The sequence below is a fragment of the Atractosteus spatula genome, chromosome 12 (genome assembly GCF_055471065.1).
Source record: "Atractosteus spatula isolate fAtrSpa1 chromosome 12, fAtrSpa1.hap1, whole genome shotgun sequence".
NCBI classification, from domain to species: domain Eukaryota; kingdom Metazoa; phylum Chordata; class Actinopteri; order Semionotiformes; family Lepisosteidae; genus Atractosteus; species Atractosteus spatula.
In genome coordinates this window covers 23088802-23110199 of record NC_142717.1, presented here as the reverse complement: position 1 = coordinate 23110199, position 21398 = coordinate 23088802, and the positions used below count along the sequence as shown (strand labels likewise).

The 21398-nt window shown below is 41.3% G+C and overlaps 1 protein-coding gene across 4 annotated transcripts in view; it reads left to right on the top strand.

The window, feature by feature from the left end:
- The first annotated feature begins 470 nt into the window (after positions 1-470).
- Positions 471-21398, top strand: part of galnt1 (UDP-N-acetyl-alpha-D-galactosamine:polypeptide N-acetylgalactosaminyltransferase 1) — a 205530-nt gene continuing 184602 nt past the window's right edge. The window contains exons 1-3 of one of the 4 annotated variants that reach the window (XM_088928676.1): positions 493-644; positions 947-1080; positions 15842-15915. The gene's annotated coding sequence lies outside the window, so the exon portion shown is untranslated. Of the gene's footprint in view, positions 1081-15841; positions 15916-21398 lie in introns of all 4 variants that reach the window. The other 3 variants (XM_088928675.1, XM_088928678.1, XM_088928677.1) reach the window with 3 other exon arrangements.

Genomic DNA, 21398 nt, shown 5'->3' with positions numbered 1-21398 from the left:
ATATAAATCACCAAAATAATGTTTACAAGTTTACACCCTCTGGCCGTTGCACTGTTTTGCAAACTAAATGATTCAATGCAATTAAACACTCCTGAGTTTCATTTAACACTACATATTAATACAAAACGTTTACCGACTAGCATTTCCGTACCAAAATGCTCAAGGGGCATCTGAATTTTCCTTAGACAATACACGCTGTGTCTACAGCATACCTGGGATTTTATTTTGTTTGTTTTTTTGCATTAGGTGGGTAATAGGTGATTTATAATGTGACAAGCGGGCACTGGCTATCTCTTCCCTGCTAAACCCCGAGCCACAGCAGTACAAGCCGCACGCCGCTTGCGCTGCTCTTGCAGCGCGGTGAGCTACCTCGGCGGAGAGGAGGAGGGTGACGTGCGTGAGGGAGGCAGGATTGCTTCCGGGTGGGAGCTGCAGTGGGAGGGCTCGCTGCCCCGCAACCAGCCCCGCACACACCGGAGAGCAGAGAGCGGCGAGCGAGCGGGCAGCGTCGCGCAGGGGCTGAGCAGCGCGATCCGCGGCTGAACTACTGTTCAGTTTCCACCGAAAGGAGGAAGAGCTGCGCCAAGAAGCACGCAGGACACCGCGGTTCAATAAGATGAGCTAGGCTGCATTGCATCCGTCAGGTCTCCCGCTGCCTCTTTTTTTTCGGATTAATTTGTAAAGGTATAGCGGTATTCCTTTTTTGGGGGGAAAAGAGGAGTTCTGAGACGAGGCATCGGACCTCGTTAAAAAAAGAGATCTCGCTTGTATTTTGTTCACTCGGTTTTTGCATTGATGTAACGGCTCGGCTTGTCGCTCCTTGTGCCCGTTAGCCGTGCTTGTTTAATGAACGGTTTCATCCTGGGACTCCGTTTAGCACTGCCTCCTGTTTCTCAGCGGAATTTTTTTTAACAAGTCGTTTTCCCCTCTCATTCCGCTATCTCAGACTGGCACTGGAGTAACGCGAGTCAGCGAAACACTGGAATGAGACGATATTGGCTTCTGTAAGAGCGCTGCGAAGAATAAAAAGAAGAAGCAAAAACAAATTTATATAGCTGAATTCCGACTTTATCCAGAAAGGTAAGTGAAATGAATGTGTACAGGCCTACACGACGATGACAGATATGCTATACTTAAGGGCTGAGATAGCCAACTTGCATTTAGATTTAACTAAACTCGAGCGAAAAGTGTCGCTATTTTATTTGTGGGCTACTGTGTTTTACATTTTTTTTGCTCTTTGATCTGCATTTTTCTCCCAGATAATTGACCTAAACAGTTTATTCTTATTTTACCAAAAGGGATATACTTCATTTCTAATCTTCGGATATCTGGATAGTCTTGGTTAACGGGACATTTTCAACTATGCCTAATCTACAGCGTAAGATAATTTAAAATATTAGCGTTTTGAAGTAAAAGTTTTCTTTTCGCTATTTTAATAATATTTAGCCCCTCGGGTCATATAAGGTATAGACTCTTATAGTAAGGAAATCCTAAACTATTAGCATTTTTGACGACTTGTTAAATAATGCAGTAGGTAGTAGCCGTGTTTGGATAATTGGACAAGTTCAGTAACTAATCAATGTCAAATTAAAAAAAAGGCAACTCGGTGAATTCAACAGGGCTAATTCACGTGTTGGCGATTTTTGATCCTAGCTGCCTTGACATACACCGGTAGCGGTTTTATAATGCACAGTTCCTCATACTGACAAAAAAGTCAATAGTTTGCATTTAACAGGTTATGGGGTTTCCGTTGCGATTGCTTCTGGCTCAGAAAACAACGTACTCGCTGGGTAGCTAATATATCTGCTTATTTGCTGCCGTTATTAAAGCGAAGTACTGCGGTTTATTAGGTGGGATCGATTTTTATGCTGTCGTCTTGGGCCGTGCAAGAACAGTGCGTTTCTGCTGGGTATGTGCCGGTCGTCTCCTACAACAGATGATTTAAAAGAAACGGAGAGGAGCGAGGGCGAATCGAAGATCAATATGCAGAAGCGGAGTGTGTTTTCTCAGTGTTAAGATGTAAAGCGTAAGAGGAATTAATCTTTCAGGTCTCTAGGGGGCAAAGGAGGTAGGCATAATCGTCTCCCACGTTTTAATTCTTGTGACGGCTTAATCTTTTTGGCTCAGATGTTGCAGAACAATGTCCAGCCCCGTAGGTACTGTACGTCTGCCCGAAGTCTTGGGGGGACAGTCTGAGACTGGAAGCTGTATCCCCACAAACATTTCTTAGCAGCCTGCGGTTTCCTAGGCAAGTTTACACTACTCAAGCGACGGTTACATGCGGTCATTTATTAATGACTGAATTTAGCCGCATGCTGCTCTTCACACGCTACTTGAAAACCCCGCTTGAAGTAAAAAGGTGGGGTTGTGCAGAAGCTAATCTTTCAGCGATAGTCACAGAAACTCTAAAAAATACAGACGGAAGGGGTGAGAGTTATCATACCGCTTTAATTTTCCCCACAACACGTGCGTTTGTGTTTCCCAATAATGTTGTCATTTTCACCTTGTTTTTGTTGGAGTAGCATTATAATCGGATATTGATAAAAAAAAAACAACCACTGGTCTGATCGCGTTGTTTCCTCTCTTTTTTCGGAGTGCTGTAAACAGCAGCTGTGCTTCCCCGTAGATGAAAAGCGAGCGGTTTTGTTTGTTATCCCAAGTGCCCAGAAACAATGCGTTATTTTGCGGATCACACAATGCAGTCGCAGAGAGTGTGGAGGCTGCGGCGTGCGGGGGTTGTGTTCCTGTCACCTGGCCGTTCTGGGAACAGACCGCTGTCCCTGAACCCCTATAGCCTACGCGTCCCCTACACCGGCCGCGACCTCACCTTGATTAGCTGTGGAGCCCAGAATCATTTAAGCTTGGTCAAAACTGTCACCCTTGTGCGAAACTTCGCTACTAGGTTACTTTGCTAGTTTTAGCCATTGTAGGTCTCCTTGGATAAAAGCGCCAGCCACAGTTGTTTTAATATATTGTATAAGGCGTGCTGGCCAAAAGGTGTTGAAAACCACCCTTAATATGATTTTAAAGATATTTAATAAAGTCTATATATTTAAATTTTTAGAGTTTCTGCAAGCGGATACATCGCATTGTATATGGATTGATTCAGAGTCCTATCTTCATTGATCAAACCTAATATTAAACATAGTATATTGTCAATTTTTGTTTTTATTATTTAAAAATACTGTGTAGGCTTGTAACCTCAAGCTCTGGCTATTTGTGTTTTGCATTTAGTACGCCTGGTTGAGTTTTTATGTTCCCTTTATGCTGTTAAAGTTAAGTTTAGGATTCTACCTTGTCTATAAAATGTCATAATATTTGTTTTATTCCAAACCACTCATCTCATGCTCACATGTCTTTTGGAATGTGGATGATGATATCACTGGTCTTGTGCCTGCAGGCATCCTGTGAGTTATCTGGGATAGCTCCTGACCCTGGTGTTCCCCCCTCCCCCATGTGCTGTTCACTTCTGCAGAGCTCTGCTGTATCAAGATGACAGCAAGCACGTTGCCTCCAACCTTTAATCATAAAAAAATTGTAAAACACTGAAAAAGACAAAAAAAACAGGGCTCTATCCAGAATTGGCTTTCATCGTTCATGTTTTATGTAGCAGTTTTTTGATACCACATGCCCCATATGGGGCTTGTGTCAAGTCTAGCCAAATCTCTACGGCTGTCAGTCTTAATGAGATATGAAACCACCCTCCTGGAGAAGACAGGCTGTTTGATCAGAGTATACCCAGCCCCCCCACCCCCAGAGCTATGGACCTCGTTTAGTGGCTTGAACGCTAGAATAAAAATGTTATTTTTATCCTTCACTCCCTCGAAACTTTCCAAGCAGTACTGTATCTGCATGTACTGTATGGATAATTAGATATATCTAGAACTTTTTTGTGTGAGGTTCTTTAATGACATGATAACGCATGGCAAAAAAAACTCAAGTACCAATTTGCATAAGCTACAATAGGATTTGACAGTGAAATAGCTCACGTCCTTCCAGTCTCATTCAGGAAATGCCTTAATGAATTTAATCTCATTTGCAATGATTCTTTTATTTTTTTAGTGACTGAGAAATAAGCCAGCCAATGCAATTGGACATGAAATTGCATACAAATCTTCTTACCCCTACTGTAATAAGCGTACTGTAGCCGTAAATTACTGATCACGACTTCATGCTGTTAACAGGTGATTGCACCTATTATGCTTGCATGTTGGAGCTGCTGGTTCCCGTTTTAATTTAATTATCTGGGTGCATTGCAGTGTTAAAGAAACTTTCAGAATGGGGGATTAGATGTCCAAAGTCTTCTAGCTATATGAATAAATATAACAAAATAACTGTTACATTTGCATGTTGTATGGAAAGAAATTCCATAAAAATGAATTGGCAGTGAGTCTTCTTTGTAGTATAGGAGCAAAGCCTTTTTTCTGGATCTTTTTGTTAGGTTACTGTTAAGATTTTACTGATCTTCAAGATCATTGTTGTATGTAGTAACTCCCAGAAGTAATGAGTGAGGTGAAATGACAGTTTTGGTGTCAGTCGTGATGCTGTTCTATTATCTTGTGATTAAATTACAGTGACTGCTTTTGTGCTTGGTGTACAGAAGTGTTTGGTCAAGTGTGACTTACAGGTGTGCAATATTTGCTCGGTTTTTGTCAGTTTCAGAATGAAAGGACCATTTCAAGGGCAGATTACTTGGAACCCGTAAAATAAAAACAATTCTTTGTATAGTAGAGAATGTTGCTCTTGATTTGGTTTGTTGGAAGCTCTCACGATTCAACAATATCCCTTATTCTATGTGCCAGTCAATGGTTGAGATTATCAGACCACAGAAATGTGTCCTGTCTGTGGTAAGAATGAAGGTTTAGCTTGTAAAGGCAATAAGAGACTGTAATACAATGTGGAGAGGGGGAATGTTTATAGTAGTCTTGTCAGTGGCGGTGATCCATTGTCATAATAAAAGTCAGCTGCTAAATTATAGAATTTGTTACACAAACCATCTGCTTAAAATTTGAAATGAAATAAACTAGGTAATTATCAAAAACCTAATGCATTAACATAAGATCAGTTCCAACTGAGAGGAGACGATTCTGCCCTTGTTAGCTGTTAATGGGTCTGAGGATCTCATCCATTTTTTGAGGGTTTGTAGATGTGTGGCTAAAATTCCAATTAAAAAAGAAATAAACTTTTCCTCAGCTGCAATGCAAAAGAAAACAGCATCTTGTAGGCATGCTGTTGAAGTACAAGCAGTTGTCCGGGTCAGAATCGAATATTTGATTACTTACTGGGGGCTGCACACACTTACATCTGGATCACGGGGTTGGCATCTATTTCTTACCCTATGACAGAAAACAATCTTAATTTAAAAAAGAAGTTCCAACGTAACCAGTACATTTTGTGCCTATATAGTACAGCATTTTGAAACCAGAGATTTAATTCAATCCATAAATATTTAACCATGGATTTAACATATTAACTTAAATATTTAAGAATTTCATGAAGTCCCTGGGCTAATTATCTTGCAGTCACACGCATAAGTATGTATGTGTATGACCTTTTGCAGGGACCTTTGCTTTCAAAGCAGGCGTTTGCATATCACCGATATTGCTTTTAGACAAAACCCTGGATTTTGCACTCTCACAAACCTTTTCCCCCATGGAGGTTTCAATGTAAACCACTCTCTTCTGCCTCCCCCTCGCCACCCCTCCCACAGCTCCAGCAAACCATGTGCCTGCAAGCACGCCTTTCTGCAGGATTTTCGTGGTGCAGAGACAGAGCCGTCCGACTGGGCAGGAGCCCGTGCGTGTCGGTACATTTTGAGGTGGAACAAAAGGGGTGATTGAGGGCTGAAGTGGATGTGCTGGTGGAGTTGGGCAGTGTGCCATTATACAGACAGTTAGTATACAATGAGCAACCAGTCTAAGAGCAAAGTAGGATAATGTATGTTTTAATTCAGATGTACCCCCCACACGGCCACATTTAAGCCGAGAATTTTAAGTTGTGTAAACTTGTCTGTTGGTAGGGCGACTGTGTGCACAAGTTATTGCTGGATCATCAAAACAGAAATGAATAAGCTTGTACAACAAGATGGCCGTAGTGCTCTGCAAGCAAGATTTGTCGTGATCTAATAGGGGTTGCTCCTTATTTAAACTTTCTCCCACAATGGAGAAATGTTCTATAGCTGATGGTGTGGAGTCACGTTTTTCCAAGATGGAAAGATGAAATGTATTTAGAAGTTTGGGGGAAATGATTTAAAATAATGTTGCACACCTTCCTTCGTTACAGTCCCTCTGAGGGAAATCTGATCACTTGTAAACAATTATGAAGCCTGTGCCCATTGATGAGATGTGAGCCCCATCTCAGAAGTTAATAGACTGATAGCAGTGAAATAGTTAAAGTACAGATGAAGGTATAAGGAGGAAATATATATATTTTTTATTTTGTACAGAACTTTTTAATGGCTGTCATCATAACCTCCAATCATTTGACAAAGTGTCGTGTTACAGGAGGGCACAGTGAACTTGGAAGAGAAAATCAATATTGGGAGCACAATTAAATTATGAATAATTATGGAACTCCCAAAATTAAATTTCCAGAAGCTAGAGGCATTATTATTCAGCAGAGAAAGTGCTTCTGCTGGGTTATACAGTGCGTCATGGGGAGTCAGTCTCGGTCAGGCTTCTATCTTAGGGTATATTGATGTGTTTTTCGTGACTACTGTTATTCAGAGTTTTAGTCACCATTGAAAACTTCATTGTGGAGAGACTGGTTATAGCAGGGGTCACTAACCCTGGTCCTGTAGAGCACTTGTTCTTTAACTCTGTTCCTGGGAGACCCTTGTGTCTTCCAGTTTTGTTCTGAGTTCTTACTGTAAATGCATTGTGTCTGGTTTACCATTTCTTTTTAAGGTACATCTCTAAATTTGCTTTCCGCTCTTAAAGTTGAATGGGGGTTTGTACCAACCCTGTGCCAATTTCTGAGTGTTAAAGTCCCCTCATAGCTGTGTTAGCCATAATGTAACCAATTGGACCACTCGGTGGAGGGAGTGTTTCCTACTTCATGCCCACTGGTACCCGTTCATCTTTAATTTATTGCCTATAAAGTCTTTCAGTCTAACAAAGGGGAGCACATTCTTCATTTGCGGGTTGAGGCGATGCTATATATAGTTTTGTAGACTTGAAATTGGCTATTTCTGAAACTCAGGAGTGAAGAATCTACTAAGAGTTTGTACACGCTAGATGATCAATTAAAGGCATTGATTAGCTTCAGTGATTATCAGATCAGTTGGAATAAAAACTGGCGGACATTAAAATATCACGTTGAGGAAACTTGGAATAATTTGCTTGTGATCCCTTAAACATGTGATTTGTTATTGAAATTGGGTTCTTTTATAACTAAATCTTAACACCTTTCCTCCCTCAGGGACCAGCGCTGCCCTAGTTGAGTGCATTGATTACTTAATTGATCAATAACTTACAAGTGCTCCTGATCTTTTGAAATAGTTGGCTTTAGTATTAATAAGCACTCAAGATTATTAAATCCCCAAGGCCCAGTGGTGTACTCAAGAAAACAAGATGTTGTTTGGGAGCCACCAATGCAACTCTTCCAACAGTTGCTCAAGGCAGGGTTAGTACCCAGGGGCTGGAATCCCATTCACAAGAAGAATGGCAAAACCGAACCAAGTCATTATTGACCAATAAGTCTGTCTTCTATTATTGCCCTTGGTAACAATGATGATCTAATTAATGAATAATTTGACTGCAAAAAGTAAGAAGGTCAGACTCTGAAGTTTTTTTTCACATAACTGTACCTTTTAATGAATGAAAATTTTGACTAATCAGCTGCAAAAGGACCTAAAGAATGTGCTTTATTTATGTGCTGTATTTCTAAGGAAATAATCAGGGCAATAATTTACATGACTGCTCAGGTTGGAGTCAAGCCCAAAACTGACTGGATCCTCCAGTCCTCAGTACTCGATTGAGACGCATTATCTCCCTCCTCTCGTCCCCTCTGGAAAAAACCTGACTTTGTTTCTCTACAGTTTGTTAAAATGGCTTGCTTCTCAGATCTCGCTAAATCCCAGGACGGAAAAGTGTTGTGAAGGGAGCTTGAGGCATGTTCAGTGTTTCCCTTGTGTGGCGGGGGGGGGGAAGGCTTCACATTGTGTGATGCCTATCACTCCACTGTCCTGTTCTACAGTCGTATTTGCAAAACCTTTTTTGGCAATTGTACATGAGGATTTTTATGGCTAAGACACCCTTGAAGTTTTTTTATATAAATATATTTCTACTATATATATCCTCGGAGGCGATAAGATCAGTGCTAATCTGCTGATCATCTGCCAGCGTGTGCAATTCATCAGCGCCCTGTTTTTTTCTGATGACAGCGTTGAATGAAAGGTACTTTTTTTGGCGGGGGGGAGATTTAACTTTTTCGTTCTCATGAAGTTCTTTTTCTGAACTGTTTTTAGGAATTACTACGCAAGATGTCAGAGATCAGGTTCTGGTCTTAATTTCCTTCTTTTAATTGAGGGACTTGTGCAGCAATCAATAATACTATTTGCATACAGCTGAGTGACATCTTTTGAACCAGACTGTGCATCGCAGTGGCTTCAGCTTCAGTCATTTTCATATTCCACTTCTTTAGCTTGTTGGCTGCGTTTTGCCAAATCATTGATAAGGGCAGCAGCGTTTCTGTCTTGGAGCGTGTCGTCTGTTGCGAGGCTGCTTAGATTCGAAGAGCAGGGTTGTAGAGTAAAACAGCCCAAGCAGTTTTGCGTTGTTGATTTGTGGTCAGCGAGATCATCCAATCGTACAAGCTGCAAACTGAGCGTAACCAGCGCTGATGCTTGCAAATACCTCCTCCCTGTAAAAAGAACAAACAGCAATAACTAAAAAAAACACACAACCTCCTGCTGTTTCAGAATTGTACTTCTAAAAAATGCAGCTTCCACTTTCAAACCTGGCCTATGGTTTCTGTGAGAAAAACATTCGGAAGGGGCTGTTGTTGAGGTTCTCAGTTGGTACTGTGGGTTCAGAAACGCTGTGCCACCTAAGGAGACTGTTTGTTAACAGTGGCAATTCTGATTAATTCTCATCCTCTCGCTGCCAGGTCCCAGACACCCACGCCACATATGGTACAAGCGCTGCTGGCAGTCCTCGCAGCGCGTCAGGGCTCCCTGCGCGCTGGAAGGGATCGGGCTCTGTGGTGGCATCAATAGAAACACCGTCGAATTTGAGATCTGATGAGTGGGACATCCGCTGTGAGCTTTTTGCCACTGGGTCTTTCTCTTCAGAGACCCACGTTTCTGCACGCCTTACTGACGAGGAGTAATTTCCTTAGAGGAGCTCAGTTTATGTCGATTATTTTCTGCAGTTTGAAAAGGCAAAGCAATGTGCGTGGTATGTCATTTATCCTTTGTGTTGCTCAGCAAAAGGAAATTCATTTATTCCATAAGCAAACAGACCATCCTGAAGAAAGGGCGTATCTGCTTGAAGTTATTTTTTGGCCATTTTAACCAAACGTTCCAGAAAAAAACAACAACTGGGGAACAGATTCCTTGCCGAGAAGGTGGGTTGGAAGGGTTAAATGGGGAGTTTGTCAATTCTGTCTGTTTTGTATTCATTCATGTAGTGTAGCAAGTAACTAAAAACATCATACAAAAACCTGAATTGTCCGAGAAATGACTGAAACGGTATTTAAATGGGAATTACTGCCAGGTTAAATGTTTAGGAGCAAAAGCAGTAATGCTTTCGACAGTGGAAACAGCTGAGCAAGCAGCCAGCTCATTGTATACATTCCAGCTTTTGAAAAGGCAGGCTTAGGCACTGCGGGTGAATACCAGCTCTTGTACATTAGAGGCGCAAACCTCAGAAAGCAAGTGATAGCTGCCATGTTTTGCACAGCCTCTGCCTTGAGTTTGTCTTTTCTGAAGGTGGGATGACTCTGCGAAACATGAAGGTTTTCTCACCAAGAAGCAGTGCAGATGAACAGTAAGGACTCTCAGAAAGAGAGGGCTGTCCATAATGGGCACTGAAAACTGGTGGCGAACAAGACTGGGTTGAAAGCTCTTCAGTTTGGCTTGTGGAGACCTAGAGCAGCGATATGCACTGCACATCCTGGAGGGGTGCAGCCCACCAAGTTTTATAGGGAACCTCAATCAGTGCAGACCCGGAAATAATGCCGAGAAAGGCCAGTTAAGGGAACACCTGCTTCGAATGACGTCACTGAGAGTCCAGGGTGGAACAAAGACCTGAAGACATAGCAGCCCTTTCCCCAGTATTAAGAGGAAATATCAGTGAGCTTGTCTTGCTGGCTTTATGGATGACTTTGACTAGCTTGAGCACAGAGACTATAAAGATCTGTGAAGCAGTGCTAATTACACAATTAGTGTTGTCATTCAGGACTATGCAGAAATGAAACGTTTTGGACACGGTGGCTTTCTAGGATCAGGGGTTCAGCGATCCCTAATGTTGACCCTGACTCTGGAGCTATAAAGCCGGTATTGAATTTTTTAAATTAGACTTTTTTGGACTCGGAGAAGTCTGTATGAAAGCTGTAGTGGTGGAAGGTTTTTTTTGTTTCTGCCTCTATTGACCCGTGTATTTGAACACACCGTCAGTGTGACCAGAGCATCAGAAAGTCTCCCGCTGCACGAGTCCCTGGGAGGTAGCGATAGATGTTAAGCTCTGATAGTGGTAGAAGGTTAAAAAATCCATAACCTAGGAATTATTGTGCAGATCTGACTTTTAAGGTTGCTTAGCAACCAGTGGCCCTTTGCCAAGACCTGGAGGTTTGGTTCTTAATTTCTTGGATTAGGCCAGGAAAATGTATGTATGCAGGATTGATCTAATTCACAACATTTTCAGCATGCGCTGTTTTGTTTGCATATGTGTATTAATGTAAATTATATGCAAATAAAATCTAAATGGAATAATGCTCGAGTCACACAGGGAGAAAAATAGAAAATGTGCTCCAATATAATTCTGATTTATGGTCTGTATTGGATTAGCACCATACTTTAAAGGGTGAGCCGTGTAATTTGTTGTGCTGTGGCTTGCTGTGCAGTTTTCCTTTGCTCATTTTTCTTGATATCTCCTGTATCATTGGTTTGTGGTGAGGAGAAAGGGTTTCTGATGACTGACCATGATGGTACGAGCCTGGAGGATTGTTTAATTTCTCCATTCCTACTCCCTCACTACAGAGCAGCTCAGTCTGACACCAGCCCGCCTGCCCAATGCACTTCAGGGGCAAGACTCCCATTTGCACGGAAAACATTGGGCATTTTAGATTCTTGTATGTGAGCCAGACGTTCTGGCTTATTTTCAGCACATTTGCATAGGCAGACAAGCACTTTTTTTTACCTTAAACCACAGATTTTACTGGGGATGTGTCATTATCCAACTGTGGCTGGAATTTCCCGCACAGATTTGTCCAGTTGATTGAGTCCCTCTGAGGTTTGAGTTAGTGGAGTGAGTTCAGGGGTCACTGCGGCTCTGCAGAGTTGACACTGGGGACCTGCAGAACTGTCTTTGAGCTTTGGGTCCTGTCCGGGACAGCTCCAGCTCTTCTCCAGGTGATGTCCTGCACAGCCGCTTGGATACTCATGGAGTGAATGGTGGAGAATGATTCTGACATTGGAGAGCACGCGTGCCCCCATCTTCAGTGCGTGCTAGTAAGCATTATAGGAGGGCTGCAACAGAGAACTGGGTGGATTAACAAATGATGATGTTAAATTTGAGTCGGGTAAAAAAGACGACTGTTCCAAATCACAATTGCTTTATTTCTTCCACAGCACATTTTTTTTTTCAGAAGTTGGCAGTTTCTTGAATTCCCTCTCAGCAGCCGTGAGAGGTAATTTCGAAATAGAATTTAATATCTCTGCTGTGGTTCAGCATGACAAGGAGAAATGGCAGTCAAGAGCTATTCAGGCAAACATTACAGAAAGTGTAAGGTGTAAGAGAGGAAACTTTAGCTTATATCACTACCTTCTTCTGTGTGAATTCCATCTGTATCATTTGATATTGATAACATAGACATCTATAGCGGAATAGCTACAGTAGCTGTGCCATTTAGCATAAGGCTATACGTGCAGTTCACCAGCTGCCCAGTCAAAAGCCAGATCACACTTCATTTTGGAACATTTAGATAGCTCAGCTAGTTTCTAATTTGTATCCAATTAGCTTTGACAGTGTTTTTTAGCATTAATAGAATTTTGAATGTAGTAGTGATCTAAAAGATACTAACATAATAAGCAGTGGGTTAAAGCATGGGACGCGCTCAAGTTGCTTTACTCTCCAGAGTTGAAACTGTGAAAACGTTAATCAAGAGGTGTTCCAGTTTTATGGGAAGCTGGCCTGTCTAGCATTTCTGGGCATAAAGATCTGGCAACAAATAAGAAGTTTGTGTTAGGTGTGATTTGCCTTCGACTTGATTCGTCTTCAACTTTCTTCCCAGCCACCTCTGAGCTTGTTTGACAAAGCCAACTGAAAAATCGTTTTCAGTGTCTTAGTAGAACGTGTTCCCTTGGGACTCATCCGTCTTCACTCTCATATGAGCTCTGCAGTAGAGCTGATGTGAAAGCTGGGCATCAATTATACATTTAAGAGGAAGCACCATACTCTTTTGTTCCAGTTTCTATTCTAAGAGAGACGATAAAGGAAAAATATGTATTTCTGTGCATGGGATGCCTTTGGCTCACGCAGGACATGTATATTGTATAAGCCTGAGGTGTTGATTTTTCTATTGCGTGCCATGTGCTGTGTATGTGGAAGTTATTATTCTGTCATTGTGTGGCCATACTCAAGTCCAGCTCAGCTTATGTGCAATTTTGTTGAACTGGCCTTTTGAACCCACAACTATGAGAGTACCAATGTGTCATTTACCACTTCTGAAGGACTGGTACTGTTCATGAGGGCTGACTTGCGCTGACTTGTCGATGCTTATGTTTCATTCATGCTTTTCTCCTTCAAAGTTCCATTGTGTATCTTAAGGAGTTATAGGAGCAATTTATATAATTCCCTTTTCCTGTCATTTAATTTACTTGTTTCATGTCTCATTACATGCTCTGCCTAATTCACTGTTGCTCTTTCTGCTTAGATGATTTCACATTCCCATCAACTACTCCTGTAAACCCTTCTTAATGGGCGCATATGTTCAGTGTGGTGCATTATTGCAAATAAAATTCCCGATAAAAAGACAAAGGGCCGGAAACAGAAGATATTGATGTTTAGCTGGTCTACTAGGCACAAGTTTGGGATTGGTCCACAGTGGGTACATCATGGGCCAGTCGCTGTGAGTCGAGTGATGAGAACCGCACCACGCTAAAAAAAAGTGCAGAAAAATACCGATTGGAGGTTCTGCCTGTTGTTGAAAGGACAAGGCCGTTATCATCGTCTCTTATTCTCACTTCTGTTGTCACGCACCAAATTGTAGAGCTGGTCACGATGTGTCAGTGCTGACTTGAAAACACAAACAGCTGCACTCTCCATACGCATGATACAAGAGTGGAGTCTGCATATTAAGTGACTCGGGCAGGTTTGGGCATTGAAGGAAATTCTCGAAACAAAGCGATATTTCGCTCGGTAGGATTTAGAAATCATGTCACACAGTTTGAAGCTAAGACGCTGTATTGGATGGCACCAGTTGGGTGAGGTTTTGATAACTCCCCTTTTATCATTGCTGCTTCATGTTGGCTTTCTCCTTTACATACATTCTTAGTCACCTTGGCTATTTACAGCCCACTGGTGATAAAAAAAAAATAATCCTGGTTTCCATAACCACAGGAAGAAAGGTCCTGACTGGAAAATAGTGATTTATTTTTCAGAGGAGGCAGGAGAGGCAGCATCGTCGCAGGAAGGATCTTCTGGTCTTGAGAGACATGACTTTTTCCAGGAATTTAAGTAAATAAAACCCTGTTGTATTTACACGGAATGTCTTTAAAAGCCAGAAACATTTTTTTTTACTTGGCCGGCCACAGTCTCTGTCATTTATTTTGGTACTTTGTGGACCCAGTCGAATTTCTGCTTACATGTTCCCTGTCAATCCTTTAGAACAAGCAGAGTATTGTGCTGCTATTGGAAATAAAAAAAAAATGTTCTTGACTGATGAGTACAGTGTACTCCGCCTAGGTTTTTACTCTACAAGCCAGGATTGTCAATTTTCGGATTCCCAACACGGAAGTAGGTTACATTAAAAAATATATTCAGTTCTGGAAATTTAATGTTAATAGCTGATGTTTAAGTTCAGGCTTTTAAAAACCTACTACAGGCATGTTTTTCTCAATGGTTAAGAGAAACTCTGTGCTGTGTAAAATTGTAGGTGTGGTTTTGAATGCACAGGTTTTCTTTTCAGATTTCAGGAATCATGAAATTCACACTGGCTACACTCAGTTCTTTTCTTTTTCTTGACTTTCGTGTTGGTCTACGTTCTGGAAGTGATGGACTCTAGCAATGGGCCTCTTGTTTAGCACTGCAGGGCTCACTGACTCTCTGCCAGCAGGTGATCAGATAACATCCAGCTGCTTCAGTGATGTTATTTCAGCTGTGTGCAGAAGCAGTGCTCAATTCCAGAACGAATTTATCTGAGCCCAGACTGATCACGGTATAACTACATTGAACTCCAGTGTACATCTTGGTGAAAGTGATCTGTGATTGTGTAAGCTTTTAAAAGTTACAATACAGCACTGCTGAATGTATTTCTTAAACCTAGGAATACAAAACCACTGTGTTACATCACAAAGTGTAACACAGTCTGGTCATCTTGTCTGGCAGGACTAAATAGCTCAGGGGTATTTGACTTTTAGCACGCATGTGAAAACAAAGCTGTTGTGTTGCATGAGCACTGTGGCTCCCACACTGTTCCTCACCTACTGATGAGGCCTGAAGTTGTTGTGTGTATTATAAACAGAACTGTAAGAAGGTGCTGTTTTTTCTGGAGTCTTGAAATGCCCTATGGGATGAGTGTTTGTTCTGACCACATGAGGAGCTGGCTGAGACCTTCAGGGTGTTTTCAGGCACATGTCGCCTCTGTGGCGGCAGTGCAGTGGCTCTGTGGCTAAGGATCTGCGCCTGTGGCTGGAAGGTTGCTGGTTCGTATCCCGTGGCTGGCAGAGAAATCCTACTCCGCTGGGTCTCTGAGCAAGGCCCTTAACCCCCAACTGCTCCAGGGGCACCATATAAATGGCTGACCCTGCGCTCTGACCCCAAGCTTCTCTCCCTGTCTGTGTGTCTCATGGAGAGCAAGCTGGGGTATGTGAGAAGACAAATTCCTAATGCATGAAATTGTATATGGCCAATAAAGTGATCTTATCTTATCATTTGTGTTCGTGGTTACAATGAATTGTGTAATGAAATTTGACATTTGGTCCGGGCGGTGGGGCTTGGGTTGTGATAAGTCGGTGTGTGTGATGGTCATTCTGAAAGCATACAGTTTCAAAATCCATCTGGCCTTCACTCTGGGTCAGTGTTGTTGCTGTTGTGGAGATATAACTGTTTTTTCACTTAAGGCTAGCTACCATCTCCAAAGTAAGCGAAATCAAGAGTAATTTGCCCACGGTGGTGAAACAGGCCATCAGGAAATGTTTGTGTCCCAGTGAGGTCCTGTTCTGCGGTCAGTGGGGCTCAGTGCACCAGCAGTGTTCGAGAGACCTCTATTCAGGTCAAAAACACAGAGTAGAAGGGGGCTGTACAACTCCAGATCAGTGTGTGCCACAGCATTAACGCTCTCTAACCATTGTTTTAAAATGGCGTTATTAATTCATGTTATAGTCCCTGTCATTTATTTCTGTGTCACAAGCAGCAAATTTGTCTAACAGTCTGTGTCCTGTTGTGCTGTTGAATTTCAGATCGGCCCTATGCTGAGAGGTTTGGCAAGTTTGCTGCTGCTGAAGCTTCCCCTGGCAAGTTGACGAACCATACAGTAAGTATTCTCTTCCTAGATTTCCTAGGAGAAATTGCCTCCAGTGGCTGGGAAAATGGTCGGAAGCTTAGTTTCTTACTCAAAAGCTCTTAAGCTAAACTAGTGAGAGCTACAGTAAGTTTTCATTTTGTAGTCCCAAGAGATTTTAAAATGCCCAAGTGACGGTTTTTCCATAAAAGACCCTTTTATGTGAGCATTTATCTTCACGTAGGCCTTGATGTCGCCCTATTTCCTTGTAAACGGGTATCCTGGTTTCACTCAGTCCGTGAGGACATTGTAGATGTTATCCTGTAATATAAGTAACTGGGTGTACACCTGTTGAAGCCTGAATTCCGGGACATTAATGGAATTTTGTAAAGCCCTTTGTCATGTGATTTACAGCTATGTTTAGCACCCTGGGACTACTGTACTGTTGTTTTTTTGTTATTGCAAAGGTAGAAGCACTCCCGTCTTGTTTTTTTTTTTCCACACTCGGACATGATTAAATACCTGACAACAGGAGAAAATGGATGGATGCAAGGAGGAAGGGATCGATCGGCATGCTGATAATTTCAGGCTTTTTGAGTTGTGCAGGTCAATTATATTCTCTTTATGCAAATCTCACTTCAAAGGATTTTTGCTGTGATTGTTGCCGATAGACTGAAGGCACCATTTATGAAATGAAGTTTTACATTGACCTTTTTAAGCCGGGTTTGTGCTGGGAATGCCAACGAGCCGCACAGAAAAATCCAATACAGAGAAGGTGAAGTTGAACTGTACATCTGCTCCATTGAATAATGGGAAACTCTTCTAAAAACCTTCTTAGGCCTGTTCTTACAGTACAGTAGTGTTCTGTGCAGCAAGTGTAATTGGCAGTAGGTGTAGTGGTCAGTGGCTCGCCAAGAAAGATCTGGATGAGAAAATAAGCCAGATTTCTCAGAGGGTTGACTCTCCAAGGAAAGCCGTTGCCTGACCGTCATGGCACAGCTTCCAAGCGATAAGTCATTGCATGCCTCACTATGAGTTTGCTTTGGCCCCTTGAGATTATGCTTCTGGAGGCCAAGCGACACTCTGCACTGCTTGGAAAAACCTTCCCTGCCTCGGGTCATGCCAGGTCACTTGGTCTGTTTTCTGGAGCGGATGTATCTTTTTTTTTATCTGAAGTAACTGGTGCCATTCATATGTACTGTCTCTTGCACACGCATTCGTCCCCTTACAATGACATCCCATTTTGTTGAATTGCCTAAGTTGTGATTGAATGTTGACTTATATGCTTATATTGACGTTCACTGTTTTTGGAGAGAATGTGGCTAATCAAAACCCGATGGCTCCATCTGAACGCTTTTATGGGTGAAGTACATTAAATCTGGGCAAAGAACTGCAAATAAAATGTTGATTAAGTATTTTCCCATTTGTACATTTGTAATTCAACTAAATGGGACTTCATTGGAAGAGTGAATACTCTTGCTCTCACTGTACTAAGTGAAATCTTAATTGTTTTGTTGCATTGTCTTTGAAGACATTTGGTGCTGGAATACTTCTTCTCTTTCTTCTGTTTGGAAAGTGGCCCACCTCCTTCAGGATTCTAGCTGTTTGAGCAAGTGGATGACAGTTCCTATAAAAATGAGATTCACTAGTCCCATATAGTAGTGGAGACCCAGCTTGCTTCCAGCTCTGCTACAAGAGAACGTCTCTGCTGAAAGACACTAGACTAGATAGGCTAGACACTGGATAGACTATTTTTTGCAGATCCTACTAAGTTTTGACTTTTCATGCATGTGTCCTATTTTTAGTGATAAAAGCACCCAGGTGAGGTTGCTGTGTGCGATGAGTAAATGCTAGTTCTGACAGCAGGATACCTGCCCTTTATAAGCAGTTAAATCATTAGCAAAAAGCACAGCAACACAGACTTTTTAGAATGCTATCCATTCCTCATTTCAGGTCTCTGCTTGAACGCAAGACTTCAGCAGACTGACTTCATATTATCCCTTTGTGTTTTCATGTGTCTTGACCCTCCTCATTATACTGAAGACCCTGTCTATGAACGGTATTCTTCACTGCTCAGATCACATTTGAACTTAATGAAATGGATATGGCAAAAGATGCTAATTAATGACTCAATGGAGGTTCACATAAAAAGCTTTGCAAGCTCAATGTGGGGGATGCTCTCTATCATCAGCAGTTTTTCGGCCTTAGTAGTGGATTGTTTGCTTCACGAATTTGTGTATTGCCGTAGTCCAAAGAGTTTGTATTTGAAGCGTATTCCCTAATTCCTCACAAATATCTGTAACGTTTATTACGATGGGAAAAATTTGGAAAAGTTAGCTGTAGAATACAAAATAGGCTTCATATATCAAAAGCTTTGTGTAAAAATGAAAAGTTAACTTCAATGAATATAATAATGACTTTATATGACAGGGGAAAGTTGCGTCTTTGTGAGATTTGACATAGCTGTACACTGAAAAGTCAGGAGTGGAATACACAGTGATTTGACTGTGGTGTCTTTCCTAGGTGTGTATTACATTAGTACGTCCTTTCTATAGTGTCAAGCTGCAATGTAATAGGTTGTCGGGCAGCCAATCAGAAAGTGCCACACCCCCTCATGGCCTATATCACTACAGGCAGTGATCCCATTATTGACTTTTATATGCTGAATACTGTGGCTCCTGGCAATGAACTCTCAAATGACAAAAGCATAGAAATTAAAATGGAAGCTAGTGAAGGGAACGCCTGTGAGCAGATGTCATAGGCGCCAACATGACATTTCATGTAGGGCTGTATGAAATACTCTGTGTGTGGGGAATGAGGGGGTACGTATGTGTGAAACCAGTACTGGTGCGAATATAGCACCTTGACACAAGCCTGCAATAGCTGATGATCCAGTGAAGATCGTCATGATAATCCTGCTGCACGGACAGGAATTTGTTTCTTCAGGAACAGTAAGATACATGTTGCACAAAATGATCTCAGTGGGTGTGCAGCTACTTGGAAACACTTGCTTCATCGTGTTTGCCTCTCTGCAGTGGTTGATCTTAAACTGGCCGGTAAAGTGGTGCAGTAGTTGATGGATCATCCCAGTTGAAAAAATGAAAATGACATACAAGCCTTTGACCATATTTTTCTTTGAAAAATGTCTTTGCCCCTACTGTGAAATTTCGAAAAGATGTTGAAGGGGTTATCTGAAGGCAAATTGATGGTTTCTGTCTTTCCAGAATTCGGAATTTGTTTCAAAATCAAGTATACCTATTGCATCTGGATTAGGATCTTGGACTGAATCTCTTCCTATTTTTGTTGACTTGTAATTCTCTTGTACATACAGTATCCTTCCTTTAAATCCAAAGCCAATTTGGATCTGGAATTTATTGCAAAATGTAGTGGAAGCTGCTGGTTACAATGGATCTAGTTTTCAACGGTGTACTCCAACGTCCCAGATGATTGTATGTGAACTAATCATGAGATTTTCTCTCAATTGATGCAACTTGTTAACTGTCAGAATGTAGTTACTCAAAACATTTTTGCTCATCTCCCTTTATTTGACACGGTAATGACAGAAATGTGTTATTGAAAGCAGATAGCCCTAGTTTTCCTACTACGTCAGTGTTTTCCTGTGCGTCAGTTTCTGAGCATTCAGACAAACCTTGGTACTTCCTAAATATTTCTGAAATGAACACAAAAAGAGGGAGGTTACCCTATTAAATGAAATCATTTTGCTTATGGCAAGGCATTGCATAAGAATAGGGAGTAGCTCTACTCACAAAAAAAAAGTCACTAAACATTTTTCTGTACTCCCCTCTGTGTGCTCTTTGTCTGTTGAATTTACAAATACAGTACAAGGACACTGGTATGTATTCCAAACAAAATTATTTGGGTAAGCAGTTGGGGTTGTATTTTTAGAAGATGGGTAATAATTTCCAATATCGCTTACAGCTTTTTCCGATGTACCACAACAAGATTCTTGTAATTGTCACCAGACGGGTAGCAATCCTCTTTGATTTAATTGTACATGCTGTGATAGCGATTTCAGAGCTTCTGATCAATACGTCCACATGAAAAGGCATACTGTCCTGTTACATCTGCGTGAGATACCTTTTTAAAAAAAGCCTTTCCAGGCTAGAATAGTTGAGCATGAGTTTGCAGATAGGGCTCAAGACTAGTTAATGATACAAACTACATTGTCGCTACTTGTTTTTTACATAGTGCCATATTGGTTGTGAACAATGTATTTCCTGGATTTACTGGCTCTATGATCTTTTCTTCTCTAGCATGTGGTTTCATAGGTTGCTACATGATACAGGCAATTTCGGAGCATTCTACTCTGTTAATTATAGCATTCAGGAATAAGTATTTGGTTTTTGGGCCATAGTTATACTCTACTAGCAAATAAATGCTTTTTTCACTTTTGTACAATTAAAATGTTTGAACTTTACTTCAGTATGTCAAAAATGCTTCACTTTAGTATGTTTTTGTAATTGTAATTGAGGGTCCTATATTATCATTGTTTTTTTTTTCTGGGTATTGGCTGTTCTTGTGATTGCATTGGATTCATTTGTTAAACTGCTGACTATATACAGTATGCCTTCTTTATACAATACATGCATAATCTTTCTAGAAATCTGTCTCCTTTTGTCACGGCTGTCTTTGGCTCAGAATCAGCAAAATTAGGTTTGTTCTTTTGAGTGCTATCTGTGTATATTAGGTAAACCAGTGTAGCTGCCTGACTTTATTATTCAAGCTATCGTATTCTGAGCATCCAGACTGCTTATAGTTTAACACTGTGTAACTGATCAAAACTGGCAGGTATCATCCTGGTCACTTCCTAATTAAAACTAGCAATGTTGAAATCTAACTGTCACGTTGCTATACTACTGTTTTTCAGAATGGAAGTATTTATTGCTGCTTTATAGTTTTCATATTTGTGAAGACATTTCACTATAACATTTTTTCTTTCCCCGTTTACTCTATAACTTTCTGCTGTGCTGTTTTATTGTAGTGTTTCTTCCAACAGCATCTTGCTTGGAGGGCTTTAGAAGTGCTTGCAGTTTTCAAGTAATAAAAGTCTGTCAAGTAGGTAATAGAATTGTTGCACTAGAATATTGCCCCTCTCAGTAAGGCTGATAATAGAGGTGTTGTACTGATGTCATGTGCCCAGTTTGGTAGGTGAGATTGCAGTAGTTCCCAGGGCTACTGTATCAGTATGTGCTGGGCTGGCCTGGTGTATCTAGTACAGGGGTTTTGCATTTTTGTATCTTGTCCAGACGAATGTCAGCTCACTTTCAATCTCTTTATACTACTGACCAAACTGTACTCAAACTGCTGCTTAGTCAATTCTGGTCTTTACAGCTTGTGAGCCGTAACCCCCTGGGCAGAGAAATAGGATTTAAGCACCTGTGGACTGGGACATGATTTCCCTTTGAAGAAGAGGTCAGGTTAAGAACTAGCACTGGTGAGGTTTTATTTTTGTGTTGTTAAAATAGTTTTGCATTTGGACAGGTGCGAATTGCTTG